This window comes from Zalophus californianus, chromosome 3 (assembly GCF_009762305.2).
Source record: "Zalophus californianus isolate mZalCal1 chromosome 3, mZalCal1.pri.v2, whole genome shotgun sequence".
Taxonomy (NCBI): domain Eukaryota; kingdom Metazoa; phylum Chordata; class Mammalia; order Carnivora; family Otariidae; genus Zalophus; species Zalophus californianus.
This window is the reverse complement of record NC_045597.1, coordinates 142,128,829-142,136,272: the sequence shown is the minus strand read 5'-3', so window position 1 is coordinate 142,136,272 and position 7,444 is coordinate 142,128,829. Positions and strand designations below refer to the sequence as shown.

General features: G+C 38.1%; 1 protein-coding gene across 13 annotated transcripts in view; it reads left to right on the top strand.

Moving 5' to 3' along the window:
- ZNF385B (zinc finger protein 385B) overlaps window positions 1-7,444 on the top strand; it is a 399,531-nt gene that overhangs the window by 324,669 nt on the left and 67,418 nt on the right. The gene's annotated exons all lie outside the window — the stretch shown is intronic.

Below are 7,444 nucleotides of genomic sequence, written 5' to 3'. Positions count from 1 at the left end.
GAGAATCGGTCATCACAGGAAATTATCAGCAATTCATGGACTTTCCTTTTTGCGTTTGCTTCAGCCTCGAGGGTAATCACAAAAGATTATAGTCTCCATTTCAGCTTTCATATCACTGAAATATTCTTCTCTGCCGAAAGCATGATTGATTTCCAGAGGCCAGCTTTTAACCCCAGCTTCGGGAGCCCGGCTGCCCTGCAGTGGTTAGAGAACTGCCAACAATTGTTTCTGTGATATTGTTTGTTGTGAGGCAGAAATTAAGTGACTCCTGGCTAATTATACAAAATCTTTTAAATAAAGTGACATATGAACTTCTTGTGTTGTTAGATAGAGGTATTGGTCCAATTTTAGTACAAGTGTTAAAGGTTGGGGGAGGCAGAAAGTGTGAATAAAAATTTCAAATGAGTATTATGAAGACTTTGAAGGTGCCAAGCATCCCGATAGGCTGAATTTCAGAATGGAAAACAGAAACATTTAGAAACATTTCTGAAAATCTTCATAAGGAGTAGATAGATTATAAATACAATGGTTTTTGCTTCCTAACATTCAAACTTTTCATGAATGTTCCTGAGGGATTCTATATTTCCTGACAACTGGCTAGGTGCTACAAATTGCTTGACTAGGGAATCTTGATGAGATATCCATGGCCAAAATATGAGCAAGCTAGACACATTTTTAATGTGATGATTTCATTTGCTGTATTCATTTTTCTCTTTTATATGTTGCTTTTTTCAGAATATATAGAGGCAGAAAAGGCTGTGTGTATATTTGAAACAAATTTGGTGGATAAAATAGTTTTACCTGCCAGTGACTACATTTCCTTACAAATTCAGAAGAAAAGAAAGACAGTTCAGTTCAGACTACTTTTAGTTTGAACTGTAGCCTCCTTGCAATCACCTAAAAATAATTATAAATCAAATGTATAAATGTTAAATGTCAGGCTGTACCATTAACAGAGCCTTATTCAATAAAGCAATTTTCACTGCAGAGAACAGAGTAAGGCATAATACGGAAACTCTTTATTTTACTTCACAAGTATGGTATGTTTTGTATAATATAAATGCAGGGTTGAACCAAAAATCTTTTTTTGCTGAGAAGAGTTAATATGAATACACATATACATCCATACAAAAAGGCAATAGCAAGATAAATATATGACGTAAAACGTTTTGATGTCACTTGTCCACAAAACTATTCGGGGACTACTTTCCTAATAAAAGCCCTAAAATGTTAAGTGTGACAAAGTAAGCTTGTAAGAAGGACCAATAGAATCAACATTGATGTAATCATGACACCCTTGGATGGGTATCACAGAACAGGGGACAGAGGGGTGCCTGGCTGGCTCAATGGGAAAAATGTGCAACTCTAGATCACGGGGTTGTGGGTTTGAGCCCCACGTTGGGTGTAAAGATGACTTAAATAAATAAATTAAAAAAAAAAAAACAAGGAAACAGGGACAGATAAAATGCAGGATGCCCAGTTAAAGTTAAATTTCAGATAAACAACAAATTGTTTTTAGTATAAGAATATCCTATACAACATTTGGCACATATATTTACTTAAAAAAAAATGATCTGTTGTTTATCTGAAATTCAACTTTAACAGGGCATCTTATATTTTTATTTGCAAATCTGGCAACTGTAGCAAGACATCTGGGTTCTGGGCTTAGCTGAAGAGGTTCAAGCAAGTCTCTAAAATTCTCCAAATCTTTTCTCATTTTCAGGTAAGGAAATTGTACTAAAATCAGGCTGGTGGGTGTGGGGCCTGGCCTACCAGTTGTAACCAGCACCGTTTTCAGTATTTATTATATTAAACTTCCAGATAGGGTTCCTTTTTTGGGCGGGGGTGGGGGGAGTTCTGGAGCTCAAACTAAAACAAATTTAAAAACCAGTTTGAAAACGTAGATGATCTCTGACATTTTACCACTGTGTATTGAGAGTATGTCATAGAGAGAAAGAACCCAAGATGCTCAGGATTGGAACACTGCAGATTTGTTGCCTTGCCTTGAGCCTTGTCAGTCCTCAACTGTCAGCTTTCTTCTTAATGCAAGGGTAAGAAACGTGTTGTCCTGCATTTGGGGAAAAAACATTTCACTTCCACTTTGCTTTGCAGAATAAAGAATACATCCAAACAGGCCCGGGTTTCCGCATTTGCACTTCTTCCTGCCTGGTGGGGTTTTCTTTTCATCTTAGACCTTTTTAATTTGTGTCATGGACCTGTTTTGCCTCACCATCAGGATATATCTGATTAGTTACCGAACAGCCTTTCAAACTTAGCTTTGATAGAATGATTTTGAGAGGATGTCAGTTAATGCATTTGGCTGTTCGGGAGGTGTATTGATTTTTAAATCAAGAAAGCTCATTGCTTCCCTAGTCTCTTAGAAAGCCTTTGTAACATTTTTTTTTTTTAGCCTGTTTACCAGAACACAGGCAAACATAATCTTTCTTACTTGTATTTGGAGACTTCGCACCAATAACTTTAAAGGTACATCCGTAAGTATGAGCAAGTAGTCTTTGGTTACTGGTATGGCATTTTTTTTCCTCCTAAAGTATGAAGAATTCTATTTTTTATTTTTTTAAAGATTTTATTTATTTATCTGACAGAGAGATAGTGAGAGAGGGAACACAAGCAGGGGGAGAGGGAGAGGGAGAAGCAGACTTCCCGCTGAGCAGGAAGCCTCATGCGGGACTCGACCCCAGGACCCTGGCATCATGACCTGAGCCGAAGGCAGAGGCCCAACGACTGAGCCACCCAGGTGCTCCGAAGAATTCTATTTTTTAAAAAGATATTTCTCAGACTTACTTTTGGCACTGAATTTTATGTTAAGGAAATTTAATCTTGAAGACAAAGTTTTGTGGGCTGTTTTCAAGTCACTATTTTAAAAACAAAAGGAAAGGTCAAGAGCAAAGTGCCTATTTTCTATCTCAGATATTAGCCAGTCCTTCCAAACTGCAGGATGGATGTCTCCTTCCAATGTGTTATAGAATAATCGCTTCTCATGATCTATCCTCAGATGAATCTCTATCTTCTTGAGTATTTTGCACATCTATTGAAAAACTATTCTTCAGTCCATATTCCTGAAATAATTTTTCTTTTTTTATTTCACCCCGAGAAGATACCATACTAAATAACACAGGAAACAGCTGATCTATTTAGTTTAGTTTCTCTTGGTGAATCCAGTTCCTGTTCCCATCACTCTGAAGCATGTACTCTAGCTTTGTTAGTGGGACTTTTTTTGAGGGGGGGCAGGGGGTGACATAGTTCATTGTCAACTATGCATATCTTAGGCTGTTTTTGAAATATGAATATACCCTATTGAGATATATAAATACTTTGAAGGTAGTAACTTTTCCAGAAAGAAAAATACATTAATAGGATTTATCATTTTATTTCTTCTTTGCTCTTAAAATTCACATTAGAATTAAATTCTTATTAATTTCCTGAAAGATTCCACAGTTTTCCTTTTTCTTAAAAATTTTCTAAGTGTTTTGCATTCTCTCATAAGAACATCCAACAATTTCATAAGAATTTTTTTTGTTAACTTATCTTTGACAGATGTTATAGATCTTTCATATCTGTATGCATCCATCGGCCAAAAAATTATATTATAGTCATAAGAACATCAAATCTTGAAGATAAAACAAAAAGTTTTCAAGAACTTTCTTCACATCTTGATGGAAAAACACCTCTCTCTCTCTCTCTCAGTGGTTTCCAGTCACATCTAAACATTTGCTTGTTTAAGAATGGAAACAAACAAAGAAGAGCATTGGGTTTTCTTAGGAGATAGAACTCAGCTCATTACCTTAATGCTTTTTCCCTATGTTGAAAGCAGCAGTTGGAATTAGAGTGGAGAGTGGTCTGGGCTTCCTTAATACATCACATTAACCGATTAGACATTTCAAAATGCATTGCTTAAGCTGAATATGGATAATATGCAATTGAAATGTTTTAGCTTACTCATTTATTGTTTGAATCGGAACATCAACACCCCAAACTGTTGTGTGTGTGTGTGTGTGTGTGTGTCCTTGCAATGAGGTCTGAGTGAACCTTGAGTCAAGGCTAATGCCCATTGCAGACATAAATTGAAAGTCTTATTTGTTAAACTGAACTTTTTTTTTTAAAGATTTTACTTATCTATCTGAGAGAGAAAGAGAGCACATGAGAAGGGGGAGGGTCAGAGGGAGAAGCAGACTCCTGCTGAGCAGGGAGCCCGATGCGGGACTCGATCCCAGGACTCCAGGATCATGACCTGAGCCGAAGGCAGTCGCTTAACCAACTGAGCCACCCAGGCGCCCTAAACTGAACTTTTTGAAATGCTCTTTGATGCGGCTTCTTAAATTAGCCAGTGGCATAACTACGGTGTGGCTGCATGACTCTTAATCCCTGGCAGCATGGAGAATCACCGGGCATGTGGGGCCGCCAGGAAAATGGAACATTTTTATTTGTACCGACCATATTTCTTATATACAAGGATCTACTGTCAGAATGAGACGTGCGGCTTCAGTAAGGTACACAGGTGGCATCTCCCATTAACAAAATAACTACTGTCTGGAAAAGACCTTAAAATTTCTTCCTTTTACTCAGAATAGTTTTAAAATTATCTGTCAAAAGTGTTCAACTGGTTTTCCACTAAAGAGAGGGAAGTGGTGAAACCGCCCATTCATTTGCTTTTTGCTTTTTTGCTTTTACCTTTTGGTAATTCTCAAATTCTAAAAGTGTTAAAAGTGAAAAACATTATTTTCTTGTAGTATCTTCATAACTGTTAGATCATGGACCAAATCTGTACTTATATAAAAAATAAGAGAAGTAACTCGTACTCATTTCGTTATTCACTAAATACCAGGCCCACCACACTGCACAGAAACCCACTAGGAAGGTTTCCATGTGAGAGGCATCTAGCACCTAGCACTCATCTTCAGAGAACTTCCAAAATGCAGATCACTTTCTCCTTGGGGTTGTGACGATCGTAGTAGTTCCGACATCCACTTGTTATCTTGGTACTTAGTAGTTGAAGAACATCCTCTGTAGAAATCTCACAGGCCACTTTGAAAGGTGAGGAACATGCCCCTTACTTTGACCAGTTGTACAATTCGGAATTCGGTATCACCCTTCCTAAATCAGGGAATAGTGTCATTATTTTTACGTATTTGGTATGGTTTTTCATGTAAAAGTATCTGAATCACAGTTGTGTCAAGACAACCAAAATGTTTTTAGGAATTAACCTGTGGTAAAAATGTTTTTTCCCATTCTCCTATCTGATTTTTTTTAAGTACTTAAACACTCTGAAAATACCTTATTTATTACTTTAGATGTATAGGTCTCTTTAACTACAATGTTGTATTTTTTTTAGAAGACTTGTTCTTCATTGTATATCCAGTCCCTAAAACAATGAATGATAGACACTTAATAAACTTTTGTTAAATCAGTGAATTTTCAAGAAAATACAGTGTTTGTGCAAATTGAAAGTCGTGCATTTATAAAAGTGTGATGTGTTGGAAAAGGAGCAAAAATTTCCAAGTACTGAACTGTCTATGTTGATATGAAACACTTAACCTCTAAAAATGTTGCATCCTTTACCATCAGAGTGATCTAGAAAGGGGATGATACTTTATGGCAGAAACACACATCTCTTAGCATTCTATGTTTCTTTAAGATGGAATTTCTCCAAAAACCACTGGAAAATGCAGTTCAGTTTTTCTTTCCAAACAGATCTTCAAAATAGATCACCGGGTGTTTTTCCTTACTTAGTCATCCTTTTTGTCAATGGAATATACAATCTTGTTTGGTGAATCTCAGAACTTTTCAAAGAGGGTCTGACAATATGGAATTTGAGTGAAAGATACCGAGCCTTCTAAATTTATTTAAACAAAAAAAAGGGAGTGGATGAAAGGCTAATCTGTGCTCTCCTCTGATTGGCTGCTTCAAATCTCAGGGCTGATTCCACTCATATTTTCTATAGAGACTACGGACCACCACTAGGAAGACTCTGGAAAGAGATTCTGGGATCCCATTTCATTTCTGCAGCAACCGCATGCTGCTGATTGTTAACCAGCCTCAAAATACTTAACAGCCTACCATATTTTGATAAAATAGTAGTAGTAATAGTGATAGCCTTATTGGGTCAGAGATAAAGATATAATGTGGCCCTATTGCCTATTATTTCCTTAAGCGTGTGTTGTTTTACTTTAGCCTTTATACCAGTTCTGAACGACTGATTCACCTCCTAGTGAAGAAGAGGTATCCCATTGCCGCTGGCACAGCTGATTTGATTAAGCAAGGCACTGCCCATGTGTGGTTCTAGCAAAGAGCTGGAGATTGTGGGAGGAGCACCTTTCCAGACATATGGCTCCCGGCTGAATCAACGGTCTGTGGAGAGAGTGGCATGCCATTTGTCTTCCTTTCAGTGACAATGATGGCATCCATGTGGACCCCTGTCAGGGTGCTCTGGGTAGGAGAAGCCGCGTCAGCATGGCAAGTCTGTGCTTGTCCACATTCCAGATGCAAAAATTGAGGTCTCGCGGTAGCGTGCGATTCCAGTGTAACGTTCCATGCAGTTTACTTTCATTGAGCCTTCTGATGTGAAATCCAAAACTGTGTGGTTGAGGTGCTGTTGCCAATAATATGCAGTTGTTTCTATCTCTGGATCTTTGTGAAAAGAAATGGGTCTTTGTGAAAGCTGTGTCTGTTTCGTTTCTATTTAAGTTTTTGAGGATTTGGAAAAAGTAAAACAATAATATTAAGGCATGTGGTCAGAGCATTTAAATATAAAAGGCAAAACCTTTTTTTGAAGTAACTCAAAAAGATATTACTCTTCAGTGATGTAGCTATCACTTTTAAATGTGTCACTTTGTGAATATTTGAAGTTTTAATGAGACCCTGTTGTCACATTCTTTTCCATAAATCTGATATTGAAAAAGGAAGGGATGAAAAATCATCATTCTTCTTGTACTACTGTAATTTGGTAATATTACACTTTTAAAAAAGCGATGCTTTTCCAAGCTTCCAGATAGCCCTGAGTCACAAGGGTTTGATCGTTGAGGTCCTCTTTGCAGTAAATCAAGGGCAGGTGTAAGTGTGACCTCTGAGTAGTCCCGCTCTTAAGCATCATATTCTGTGCGCAAGCCCAACCGTTACAACAGAGAGAGAAGACAGGACAGCCCCAATATTTATTTCTGGCTCTCCTGAAGTTGCCCAAGAAGCAACGAGCTTATTCTAAGAGTGACAGACATGGATCAGAAAGAGAAAAACCTAGACTCACCTCTCCGGGAAACTTACTTCAGTGTCAAATGGGCCTTATGTGTAGTTGGACTAGGCAGCTGCCCTCCAGGCTGCAGAGGTGCTAGGAACCCCCATCCTTTCTTCAGATCTCACCCCGGTCAGCAGCGCCACAGGCACTACCCGTCAGCCCTGCTCAGTGGTCCGTTTACAAGGAACAGGGTGGGGA